This window comes from Musca autumnalis, unplaced genomic scaffold (genome assembly GCF_047663935.1).
Source record: "Musca autumnalis isolate F117 unplaced genomic scaffold, ASM4766393v1 scaffold_3, whole genome shotgun sequence".
Lineage (NCBI taxonomy): Eukaryota > Metazoa > Arthropoda > Insecta > Diptera > Muscidae > Musca > Musca autumnalis.
The window spans coordinates 81,919,381-81,933,758 of record NW_027411866.1 but is presented as its reverse complement, the minus strand read 5'-3'; the positions used below and the strand labels follow the sequence as shown (position 1 = coordinate 81,933,758).

Sequence of the window (14,378 nt, the reverse complement as noted above, 5' to 3'; positions counted from 1 at the left end):
GCCATTAAAATATCCAGTTGTGACCTGATCAGGGTAAAATCCTGAGTCGATCTTTTCGTTGTTATTGAATCCAAAAAGGTGAATGGAAATATCTGTTGGGCAAAGAAGAAATCGCAATAGTTATTGGTAATAACATCAATAGATTTTTCATACACATATGTATTAGGGCTATAACCAATAAAATACCACCACATAGCCGTGTAGAGCATGGAAAACTATTATGAAATACGGTGTAAATTTTTCTCTATCGTGAAAAAAGTTTCCGCACCAAATGCATTGAAGTTCAGTAATGCATTTTTTTAATTTTATCTGTTATAACAACATATTTGCTTTTCACTAAAATTTTTATTATTTTCTAATCTAATTTAAAGTCATTATCAAACCGTTCTGGACCAATTTGTTCTCAAATCGCGTCGTAAATTTTATGTTTTTATTTTTTGTACCTATCGGACAAGAGAATATGGGGTCATTTGCAACGAATTCGCGAAAGTTACAGACTGTTTTTGTTGACTTTGCCTGTGAGAATCGTATTTGTTTTCTACAAAAATACAACACCAGTACCATGTGGGGAATTTTGTCCTAATAATGAAAACGCGTTTCTAAGATCGATCGAAACAGCCTGTAATTTTCGCGAATTCGTTGCAAATGACCCCATATTCTCTTGTCCGATAGGTACAAAAAATAAAAACATAAAATTCACGAGTTTATAAAGAAAAAACAAATATTGCAATAGTGTCAAAAGTTCATAATATGCTCCGAAATGGCGCGATTTAAGAACAAATTGGTTCAGAACGGTTTGATAATGATTTTAAATTAGATTACAAAAAACTAATAATTTTAATGAAAAGCAAATATGTTGTTGTAACAAAAAAAAATAAAAAAATGCATTACTGAACTTCAATGCATTTGGTGTGGAATCTTTTTTCGCGATAGAGAAAAAATTACACCTTATTTCATAATAGTTTCTCATGCTATACACGGCTATGTGGTGGTATTTTTGATATTTGCAAAAAAGTGCAAAAAGTTATATCCCTAATATGTATATGTATTTGAAATATGGATTTACCTATTTACTACTTTATATATTCATTTGATTCCAGATACCGATTTCCCGCTGATAATTTTAACTTTGACAAGATAATGTGTTTTATTTCACAACTAACGAGAAGTTTACAACGACATTTATATATTTTTGTTTTCTTCTTTTTAAAAGTGTGACATTATTGTCTAATTTTTATAAATTATTTTATTCCGTTTTTATACCCTACACAACACTGTGGTAAGGGGTATTATGTCTTTGTGCATTTGTATGTAACACACAAAAGATAGATCCATAGTTCCCTCTAGGCATATACATAGAATCATTTCTGAGTCGTCCGTCTGACCATGTATTTTTGTTCGCAACGTACAGGTCGCATTTATTGTCCAATTCAGCTGAAATTATCAATATCAATTTTATTATATTTTTTTTAGCTTTTCTAGGTCTGAATTGGGATACATCTGTAGCGATCATTCCATTAGAAAGTCGTGCCTACACTAGAGAGAATACGTTGTTTGCAGAAGGTAATTATACCCTCCACCATAATATGGAGGGTATAATTAAATATGTCATTCCATTTATAACACACCGAAATATTCATCGGAGACCCTATAAAGTATATATTCTTGATCAGGGTAAAATTCGAAGTCGATATAACCATGTCCCTCTGTCCGTCCGTCTGTTGAATTCAAGATACAGCTCGAAATTTTTAAGATAGAGCTTTGTCATTTGGTATAGACGTTTCTATTACTCCTAGGATGTTTGGTATTGCAAACGGGCTATACAGGTTCAAGTTGTGATATAGCCCCATAGGCATTTAGTCTTCGTTGGGGTTATAAAACTTTCCACCAGAAACTTTTCGGTACAGGTCTTCGCTTTGGTATAGCCCCCATAGGACGGTACCTCCATATTTCCGGTATTTTGAAGGTTGTGGCACAATAATCCACCGAACTTACTGAAATTTGGTATTTGTTCTTCGTATGGGATATTATACGTTCCATATGAAAATTGTCGGTATAGGCCCACGCCCTCATATAGCCCCCATAGAACGGTACCACCCGAATTTCGGTATTTTATAAGGTTTTAGCCTCATTATCACACCGAAATGGCTGAAATTTGGTACTTAGTCTTCGCTGGAGGTAGAAGACTGTTTGACTAAATTCATCGGTAGACTAAATTCATCGATAGAACGATGTCCGATTTTCCTAATTCTGAAGGTTGTGCCGTCAATATCCCACCGAAAGGCTGAAATTTGTTATTTAGTCTTCCATGGGGTTATAAAATATTCCAGAAGAGAATTATCAGTATAGGTCCCCGGGTTCCAAAGTCCCCTATAGAAGTGTGCCTCTTGATTTTCGATATTTTGAAAGTTATACCGAAATATCGGAAATTTCGTAATAACCTCATCTGTATGCATGGTTTGTGATTTCCTTCTTTTTCTTCTAACCATATTTTGAATTAGTACAAAGTTTATATATGCCTGTGCAGCAATCCAGTTTGCCGGTTTCGTTGCTCGTACAAGAAGATGTCCGTTATTTTCTAATCTACAACGAGAAAAATGATTTTTGTCCTAAGGAACGTTAACTTGGTCTTGAATCTAGACACAATATATGGACAAATAAATTGAGAGGGGTTCATTGGTTAATGGCCTGTACTGTTTAGGCCATTATAATCATTAATATCACGATTTTTCGTATGATATAACTTAGTATGTGTATTTAAATAGGGTTAATAATTAACACAACGAATTTGTTTGAGTGTATAATACCACATAAACATTTAACTTGTACGTTTTGTTCTTTCACTTTAAAAATATATGTATGTATGTATATCGTTAGATTTATTGTGATTTGGAACATGATAATATTGCCATTTTCAAACAGAAAGATAAACATTAAAGAATGTGTGTGGTGTATATGAAGAGGTAACTCACCTGTGTCAATGGATTATTTATTGGTATTGCCTAAAAATAAAGAAACAGAATAAAAAATAAATGTGATTTTCTTTGTCTGGCCCATTTTGTATACTTCTTGGGATATTTTCAATATTAAGGCAGATATTGGTATATATGTATGCATGTGAGTCCATTTGTGAATACATACAAATGCATACAATAAAGACTTTAAAGAAATAAGCTAACGTTTATTTTCAAAGGAAAAGAAATAATATTTTCTTTTGAAAAGGTTTACTCGTATATAGTATTCTATTAAATTTTGAATTGATTTTTTTATATCAATGAATACAAATAGCTTTGACAGAGATTGTCAAAGCTTTTGATTCGGTAATGGTATAATTGGCTGTGGTATTGAACTTGATTTTCGGTACAACTTTATTAAAGTGCTAAAATTTTTTGAACGAATAGAGGCAGTCATATTGAATTAAGACTTTTTAGAGACGAAGGATTGTTTTTTTTTATTAATTTAATTAATTTAACTGTCTGTCCTAGGAGGAGTAGAGTGTCGTGCAATTGAACATATGAATTAAGCTCGATAATTCACATTAGAAAATAAGTATGTTTCTTTTAAACTTCTTTGAATATATTCTCGTTTGATTGGATATTCCCTAGTTAAAACAACGTGTTAGTAGGTTGATTTGTAAGTAGTTACAACTGCCAAATCTGTTTTAAAACCACCTTATTTCGTAAGGGAAATTTTTTCTGGGTTGGAGTCAAAAATTATCAATTCTTAAAAAATAGTTGGTTTGGGTTTAATATTAATTTAATACTTTTCAAATTCTTCTTACACATTTTCGTATGTGAATATGTTTTCCTACTTAAAGCAGTAATTCATTATAAGTATATACATATGTATGTATATCATGTTCTTCATGCACATGGACATCTAATTTAATAGATGTTTGAAATTTTTTCATGAAATTTTTTGGCAACAACCATAATGAGAAATACAAAAATGTTAGAAAACATTCAAAACAACATGGAAGACGACACAAACATGGAAGACGACACAAACATTCTACGTTGTACGTATAAATCTTGTCATAAACCCCCAAAAGTATGCTAAAGTGTCATTTGATTTTTACAGAACGTGGTGCCCCTTTTAAATTGCGGTGTTGTACTGTAGAGAGTATTATCCTTGCAAGGTTGTTTGCCTATCTCTCTGTTTTCTATGGCCGATGTGGGTTAATGTTGTCATTTTGGTTTTGCAGACATGTGGGCTGGGCACAGTGTACACAGTGTTTTTAATGTTTGGAAGATTTTTCTTTTGCAAAATATTTATGTTTCAATGCCAAAGAAAAAAAAAACAAACTTAAAAGTTAGATGGATGTATAGGGCACTGCTGATACATCTGTGTGAAGGACTGTCGTTGATAGATTAAATTATGTTTGATTACAGATATTGTGAAATTGACATATTTATATGAGAAAAGTTTTAACAATCATTGGGAAAAAGAATATGTAAAAATGTAAAATTTTGGTTTGTAAAATATGTGAAATTTTGTTTTTCATTTGGTCATTGAATGACATATTTGGTATATATGTATGTCAGTGTAGAACATATTTTGTTAAGATAGACTTTTTTAATCAGTGGTGAACAAAGTAGAAAATCAAGAACAGTGAGTATTGAGAAACCAGTGTCTGTCATTATAGCCCAGTTCGGATTTATAATTACTATTCATTATCAGGTTATCCAGTTGGAATATGTCCAAGAGAAGCGCAGATATCCGCCATTCAAATAAAATTCCACAAACTGGAAATTGGGATACCTAAGCGTCTTTCGCCATATCTGTTGTATTTGGCCACATTTGGCAATCCAATTGGGATCAATTTGTTCTTTTTCTTTGAATGATCCTAGATGATGAGCTGAATGATCAGACGATTGTTGCAAATTAAAACAAGTAGACAAGGCGTTAAGTTCGGCCAGGCCGAACTTGTTATACCCTCCACCACGAGTTGTATTAAAGTAAAATTGAACAAATAGTTTCCTTTCGTTTATGAAGAAGACTAAATACCAAATTTCAGCAAGTTCGGTAAAACAAAGTGGCTAACTTTCAAAATACCGAAATGCGGGAGGTACCGTTCCATGGCGGCTATATAAAATCGTCGATCTATACCTACAAATTTATGATGGAAAGTTTTTAGACTCAATAAAGGCTAAATACCAATTTTCCGATATTTCGTTAAAACCTTCAAAATACCGAAAATAAAGAGGTACGTTTCTATGGGAGATATAGAAACCGGCGGACCTATAGTGATAATTGTCTTCTGGAATAGTTTATAACCTCATGGAAGACTAAATAACAAATTTCAGTTTTTCGGTGTGATATTGACATCACAACCTTCAGAATAAAGAAAATTGGGTGGGCTGCTGTGACCACAACCTTCAAAACACCGAAAATCGGGAGGTACCGTACTATGGGGGCTATATGAAGGCGTGGACATATACCAAAAAATTTCTGGGAGAAAGTTTTATACCCCCAACGAAGATTATGTACTAAATTTCAGTCATTTCGATGTAATAATGAGGCTAAAACATTCAAAATACCGAAAATCAGGTGGTACCGTTCTATGGGGGCTATAGGAAGGTGTGGACCTATACCGACAAATTTCATGTGGAACATTAAATACCCCAAATGAAGACCAAATACCAAATGTCAGCTATTTCGGTGGAATATTGAGGCCACAACCTTCAAAATACCGGAAATAGGAAGGTACCGTTCTATGGGGGCTATACGAAAGCGTGGACCTATACTGACAAATTTCATATGGAACGTTGTATGCCCCACACGAAGACCAAATACCAAATGTCAGCCATTTCGGTGGAATATTGAGGCCACAACCTTCAAAATACCGGAAATAGGAAGGTACCGTTCTATGGGGGCTATACGAAAGCGTGGACCTATTCATATGGAACGTTTTGTACCCCAAATGAAGACCAAATACCATACTTCAGCCATTTCGGTGGATCATTGTGGACACAACCTTCAAATATGGGGCGATATGAAGTCGTGGACCTATACCGACAAATTTTTGGGGGGAAGTTTAGTATCCTCAAGGAAGACTAAGTACCAAATTTCAGCCATTTTGGTGTTATAATGAGGCTACCGAAAATCGGTAGTACCGTTCTATGGGGGCTATGTCAAAACCTGGACCGATATAGCCCATTTGTGCAATACCAGACATCCTAGGAGTAATAGAAGGTTCTACACCAAATTACAAACCTCTATCTTAAAAATTGCGAGCTGTATCTTCATTTCAACAGACGGACGAACGGATTTAAAGTGGTTAAGGAGTGATTCCAAAACAATTCGACAGAAGTTCTCCATTGGCCTGCCCAATCCCCTGATCTTAGCTGTCGATTTGTGGAACATCGTTAACTCAAAAATCAAACGAAAAAAATTGTAAAACCAAAGAAAATGTATTTGAACCCGCAAAAGTAGCCTGGGAAGCAATTTCGCCTGAAATAATTAATAATTTAATATCCTCTATGCCTAAAAGAAGTGCTTTTGTCATCCAGAATAAGAGATACCCAACGAAATATAGATTTCAATAGTTTTTTTTGTACCTCGAGTTGGGGGGTGCTTTAGTTTTGTCCATTTATATTTGCGACAAAAAATGTTCTTTGAATTTTTAATTTTGATTATTAAATTCTGAATTCATTATCTTTGTATTTTCCAATAATATAGATATAAATAAATAAAAAGAAAAATACAAAAAAATTGAGCTTTTTTTTTAATAACCATTATAAAAAATGTACTGAGCAGGTGCTTTATATTTGGCCACTTATATTTGCGACTTAATATGTTTATTGAATCTCAACTTGTTTATTAAATTCAGAATTTTTTGTTTTCTTATTTTAATAATAAGGATATAGAATAAAAATTAAAATACAAAAAATATGTACATCCTTGTTCTCTTAAAAAAAAAAAACATTTTAAAATAATATAATGGGGGTGCTTCAGGTTTGGCCGATACTGTATATGTTGGCAATATTACCCATTTTGGGTAATACCTACGACTAACCTAGTCGTGTTTTGGTGTGCTCTTCGATTTTCTACAAATGGATCAAAGAAACTGTAATATGTTTGGTGTAAAAAATGAAATTAAGTGCTCAAGAACATTTGAAATGTTGACTGTGTTAACTATGAGCAGAACACAAGTTCAATTGTGGTATAACTCGTTTAAGGTAGGCCGTACGATCAAGAATACCTCAAAAAAGTCATTTCTGGTGACGATTATTCCAATGGAAACATCCAGAATAGCCAAAACTAAAAAAACACGTCAAGTTCGCCCAAATCATGATTTCCTTCCTTCAAGCTATGCGCCGTTTGTGCGAAACAATTTGTCAGAAACGCACAGAATTGTGGAAAACCCAATCATGGATTTTGCACCATGAAGGTTGTGGTCTCAACATCCAACCGAAATGGATCAAATTCAGCATTTTGTCTTCGTTGTGGGTATAAAATATTCCACCTGAAACTTGTCGGTATAGGTCCATGTCTTCATATACAGCCCAATAGAACGGTCCCTCCCGATATTCGGTATTTAGAAGGTTGTGGCCTCAACATCCAACCGAAATGGCTGAAATTTAGTGTTAAGTTTTCGTTGGTGTACAAAACTTTCCACCTGAAATTCTTCGGTATAGGTCCATGTCCTTATATAGCCCCATGACGGCACCTCCCGATTTTCGGTATTTTGAATGTTGTTGCCTCAATATCCAACTAAATTGCTGAAAATTGGTATTTAGTCTTCGTTGGGGGTTTACACTTTTCACCTGACATTTTTCGGTATAGGTCCACTTCTTCATACATCTCTCATAGACCGGTCCTTCCCGATTTTCGGTACTTTGACAGTTTCAGCGTAATTATCAAACCGAAGTGGATGAAATTTGATATTTAGTCCTGGATAGGGATATAAAATACTCTAAAAAGAGTTACCAGTATAGGTCTACGCCTTCATATAGCACCCATAGAAGCGTACGGTTCGAATTTCGGTATAGAAGGTTTATATATAGTATAGTAAATTAGTACATTAGTGTATTACTCTCTAAGTCATCTCTCACTCAATAAATTGTTCTTTAGTTTATTACCCTCTTGTTTGCTCTCATACTCATGGCATAGGCATTGTGGCCTGCTAACAACGTAACGAGAACAGGTGACAACATCGGTCATAGATGTAGAAAATAAATTAATAAAATCGGTGGTGCTCAATATATTTTGTGCATTAGTCTCTCTGAGAGAGTCTTTCCTTTGCTAAAGCACGACGGATCAGAATAAAGAGAACATATGTTATTGTTGCAGTCACGTTAACGTATATGGGTGATCTTGGCTGAATAAAATACAGAATAAAATGAAAATCAACTGCTGCTGTGTTTTATTTATTACAACAAATAGAGACGCTAGTCATTTCTACTACAATAGGTACATACACATAGCCAAGAAAGTCTGCGTTCACCTTACTACTTTTCAAAAATGATGCTAAAACTTTAATAAATAGGTAAATGAGATCAGTTTTTCTTTCATAAATATGTTATTGGCACTGTTTTGTACCAGAATAAAAATAAAAATTCCAGAAAATATATTATTATTGCGAAGATAACGGTAGAAAAGTGTTATAACTGCTAAATTAGAGCCCCAAAAAGTCTGCGTTCACTTTGTATGTTGCGATAATACCGTTAGTTTTCTTCAATTTTTTTGAAGTTTTCTCCCATTTTTAATCAATATTGTCACAACTGGTCATTCTGTGAGGTCGCTTGCATACTTAACTTAAAAAAGTAAGTTATTTCAAGAATGGAAAACAAGGGCAAAGAAATTGGCATCGATAAAAGGAAAATTCTAGGTAAATTATGGAAAAAGCTATCGAAATATTGGCGAAACTGTAGGTAGAACATATGAGTCCATACATAGAGTGATAATTAACTATAAACAAACCAGAATTTTTACGTCAAAACACAGATCTAGGCATTATATAGGAGCCAAAACCTTACAATCTCAGCAGTATGCTTTGAAACGTTATGTTATTGCAACCAAAATTTCTTAGTTCTTCTGCATTTTAGTTCAAATTGCGCTTCATGATGTTAAGGTAACCATACTTGTCCATTGTCGATTCAATAAATACAAGTTGGCCCACTCTAGAAGCTGCTACACACCCCAAACCAAAACAGCACCCTCGCCATTTTTTACAGTGTAAAACAAGATTTTGTTTTTCAAGCGCTGTTCGAGCTTTTTTCAAACAGTTTGAAGTCCTTTCATTGCAAACATATAGAACATGCTTTCGGCCGAAAATATGACTTGATTCCGGAATACTTGGAGGCTTGTTTATGTATTCATTAGCAAATTCAATATGCTTCTGCCTGTTCACTAGTGATATGTACGGCTTTCGCCGTGCGACTATACCATGATATCCAGCTTTATGCAGTATTTTTCTGGCGGTTTGTGCACAAATACTTTTTTTGGATGCCATTTTCACATTTTCAACAATTTTTGAAGTAATTATCGGACTGTTTGTTTTAACTATGTTAGTTATGTTACGCTCCTCCCGTTCTGATAATATTTTTGACAGTCCAAAACTGAGCTTTGACCGTCCAAATCTGGGCATTGACTTCAAAATTCCGATTTTTTATAGTTAATTATCACTCTATGTATAGACTAATATGTTCTACCTACAGTTTCGCCAATATTTCGATAGGTTTTTCCATTATTTACCGAGAATTTTCCTTTTATCGATGCCAATTTCTTTGTCCTTGATTTCCATTCTTGAAATATTTTACTTTTTAAGTTAAGTGTGCAATCGACCTCACAGAATGACCAGTTGTGACAATATTGATTAAAAATGGGAGAAAACTTCAAAAAAAATTCAAAAAAACAAACGGTATTATTACAACATACAAAGTGAACGCAGACTTTTTGGGGCTCTAATTTAGCAGTTGTAACACTTTTTTACCGTTATCTTCGAAATAATAATATATTTTCAGGAATTTTTCTTTTTATTCCGGTAGTAAAGAGTGCCAATAACATATTTATGAAAGAAAAACTGGTCTCATTTACCTATTTATTAAAGTTTTAGCATCGTTTTTGAAAAGTAGTAAGGTGAACGCAGACTTTCTGGGCTATGTGTATATTTTTCGGTATAGGTCCACTTCTTCATATATCTCCCATAGAACAGTCCCTACCGATTTTCGGTATTTTGAAGGTTATGCCCTCAATATCCCACCGAAATTACTGAAATTTAATATTTAGTCTTCGTTGGAGTTATAAAACTTTTCTCCACAAATTTTTCTGTACAGCTCAACGTTTTGATACAGCATACAGAACTGTATTTCCGATTTACGTGATGAAATTAGGCACAATATTCAACCGCAATAAGTGGCATTTCGTATTTAGTCTACGGTAAGGGTACAAAAGATTATTACAGGTACAAAACATCGTTGCAAAACATCGGACAATATCACTCCACATTTCTGTATAGCTCCCATACAAGGATAGTCCCTTTAAGATATTTTAAAGATTTTAGTCACATTTTTCTAATGAATTTTTTGTTAATTGGAATTGTGTTCCCCAAGAAGACAAAATTTTCGATGTTTTTTTAATCAATTTTCGAACCGAGATTGTTACTATTTAATATTGTGTGTTCGCAAAGGATACAAAATCTCAATTCGGAAAATTATAAATATTGATCCATGTTTTGGAAAGAACAAGAAAAAAGCCCCATGCGAGCTATTTTAAATGGATTATTATCAGTTAAGAAATTCTGCTACAGCAAGGAATAAGAGTAAATGCTTAGTACTTTCATAATCTAATTGTTCCTATTTACTTCAATATAATACATGGATGTTCGGCCCGGCCGAACTTTACGCGGTTCTTACTTGTTTTGTACTAGTTTGGATTTGTGACTATAGTGCAACGAAATGATGTTAACAAGAAAAATAAAAAATTGTTTCCATCGTTCATTTTTTTACAGTATGGAATGTAAGAACGAGAAAGAGCGAAAACTAAAGTAAAATAAACTGAAGGAACTATATTAACCCGTTTAATTTAATAAACTAAAAGAGTTTTGTGAACGAAATAATCTTAATGGACGATATATGTAAAAGAATGAAATGGATTTGGTTCCGTTCGTCATTTTCACAAAATCGTTCATGAACGACATAACTCTATTTTGTACTTTCACAAAATTTGTATGTGTTTATCGATCGACACACCCAAAATGCTTTAGTTATTACAGTTTATTGTAAATTTTTCCATATCTGATGCACTGTATATTACTTTACAAAGTAAACGTGGTAATATATCGTTAGTTTATAATAGATGTATATACATATGTATGTACATACATAAATGTTATAATTCTGCATGCATTTAACGATCTGATGGCCTCTCAACGTTTATATCATGTCAACTGTGATAGAGCTCAAATCTTTCGTTCTTCATACATATCATAAATGACAGACAGTCAGACACATTTGCTGTCAGACACTCGACCTTTTGAAAAACAAACACACACATATTCATTCATATTCAAGCAAAGCATGAAGAACTTATTTAACGAAAAGAAAAAAACAACGACGACTGACTTTACAACTGCTGCTGTTCTACTTTCTTTACACAGTAAATAACCTAGACATTGGCGGTGGAAAAGAAGATCACAAACACCTCTTCTACCCTTTTGGCCTCGGAATCCATACCACATTCTTTAATATGGGTTAAGTTATACGTTGGAAATAATCTGGCCAAACACTACAGGATACACAGCAGTGACAGCAGCAGCGAAAAGCCAAAGCAAGGGTGGTGGTGATGGTGGTGGTGCAAGAAATATTATGAGAATTTTTAGTGTCGTGATAACAATGTGGCTGAAAATGATTTGTGAATTGAAATTACGCAAAAGGGGTCAATTGAGAGTGTAAAACTCATTTAAAGTCACATTTCTGGAATGTTATAACACTTTTTATTACCCCTCTGGCAGCAGATGATGCAAAGAATGTATTTTCTTTTCTAACGAAAATTTAAAATGTTGTTTGTTCTCCTTCGTTCTCTCCCTTTTCACACACACACACCCAAAAAGTGCAAAGGAAAAAGGACCACCAAAGCCAAGATGCTGCAAAAAGATTCACAAGAAAAAACTTTTTACAAATATTTTTTTATGATAAAATACTTATGGTGGCCAAAATTGAGGAGGGCTCAACTACGAAGTAACCATCATTATTTACATACATAAATATTTGTGGGGTTTATTCTATTGTTATCCTTTATGACATTTTTCTTTAGGATATTTGATGTTGTACGTTTTTTCTTTTTTTGCATTCCCTTTTCAATTTTAAACGACTTTCATGATCCACAGATGGGTATCATCGTAGCCGCACAGGTACAATGGCAAAATGACATTTCACAAGGGTCATATTTCTGTTGAATTTGTCCTTGAGGTATTATTGTTATTGTAAGGTAGATATAAAACAAGCACTGTCGTGCGTTTTTAACAACTTAGTGGAATTTATTCAAATTGAATTGTATTTTTTGTTTATGTGCCCCCAGGAAGATTGGCCGCAATTTAAAAATAATAATTATTGAGTTAAGGACAGGAAGATAAAGGCATTAAGATCATCTGGACCAAATTTCCATCATAAGGTAATATTGACCTTAATGTATGTAGTAAGGACCAGAATATTTGAAGCACGCAACACGATTGTCCATTCAAACAAAAAAAAGCTATAAAAATTAAAAAGAAAACTAAGAAACCACCATTATTGTTGACGATCTGAGAATCTGCATCAAGAAGTCCGTGATTCTTTGCAGTGAAAAGCAGTAAGCAAAGGATCAAAGTCGGACTTACCTACAAATTAAAGTACTTGCCTCCAGTGGAAGAAGTTAAGTAGCCTATCATACGCTTAGTAGCCTATTGTATTTAAATACGCAAGAGTAACAGTTTCCACCATTTTGAACAAAATTGAAAAGTGATATTGATGAAATTGTCGCAAATCCATTAAAACAAAGCTCGGATTTTATGGCCCCATCTAAACATGGTTATATATTGAGTTTTTAAAGAAATTCGGGGCTATATGTCTGAAACCAATGCGAATCTTCTTCTGACCTCTAAAGCAAATTTGTAGATAAGGACAAGAATAAAATATTTGGAGAAATAATGAACTCGAAAAACTACATTTATTGCCTCAAATTTCAAAATATATGCAAAAATTCCACAATTTTTATACATTTCGCACCGTATCTCCAAAACCGTAAATTTTTTCTGAATATTTTCTTTTGGAAAATATTTCCTGAATTTTAATACACAACTCTTCAGAACATGTCATTGTTGTAAAATGCCTCTAAAATGCCAAAATACCGCTGAAGCAACATAAAGTAAGCATTTTAGAGTTTCAGAATGTTCTAAAGAATTGTTTATTTGGAAGATTTTTGGAAAAGGTTACTTGGTTTAACTCCCAATGGTTTAGCCGATACTGACCAGAATTTCAGCAATTATGTAAAATTTTCTATATTTTGTAAATTTTGATGCCCTAGATGGAGTTTTTCTTATGTGGTTTTTTTAAAAGATAAGTTCTACTAGTTTAGGGCTACAATATTGCTAAAGACAGCAAGGCCAAACTCCTTTTCGTTTCTGAGATAAAGGCCTGATAGATTGTAGATTTGGCCCGGTTTAGATGAGGCCATAAAATCCGAACTGGATCTGACAGGACAAAACCCTACTAGGTTTTTTGTAGTCAAAATATGTACTTTCAAAAAATGCACACTAGAAGTTGTTTGCATTTTCAGTGTTGCATAGTGTTATGTTTCAGTTACGAGTTGCGGTTTTGGAGATTATTAAATGTGGAAACATATCGCTCATTTACTCAAAGAGTGAAACATCTCAAATAATCTAGTTTCGAGATAAACGCGTTTTAAGTTGGGGATAGAAATTTGACCTACCAACTTAGAAGGATTATACAAAAAATAAAATAGCTACTTTGACCATATTCTGCAAACAGCTAGCCAGATACCAGTGCAAAATTTATGTGCAAGATTAAGCATGATTTGAAGTGTTTTAGTGCTCAAAAAAAGTCAAAAAACCTTTTAGTTGAATTACGCCAAACCCGTAGTAAATGAGCTGTAACTCGATGAGTTTTAGAGATATCAGCATGAAAATTTGGCACAACATAAAGTAGAAGTCTAGGAAAAAACTAACTCAGAAAATTCATTTTTGAGTTATGCCACTCTTTGAGTAAATGAGCGATATGTACAAATATTATTAGGACTTTTCTACAACCTCGCACCACTGTACCATATTTTGATGAGTTTTAACTAAGATTGCATAAAATCTTAATCATAAAGTGATTTGATAAAAAAAAGCTTCCAGATTATTTATCAGAACTTTGGACAGTTTTTTAAGTCACTGT

At 33.5% G+C, this 14,378-nt stretch overlaps 1 protein-coding gene across 4 annotated transcripts in view; it reads right to left on the bottom strand.

The window, feature by feature from the left end:
• The window catches only part of dpr18 (defective proboscis extension response 18), a 567,617-nt gene that overhangs the window by 457,976 nt on the left and 95,263 nt on the right, over positions 1 to 14,378 (bottom strand). For all 4 annotated transcript variants that reach the window (XM_073977849.1, XM_073977846.1, XM_073977847.1 and 1 more), the window contains one exon: positions 2,973 to 3,002. The gene's annotated coding sequence lies outside the window, so the exon portion shown is untranslated. The remainder of the gene's footprint in view (positions 1 to 2,972; positions 3,003 to 14,378) is intronic.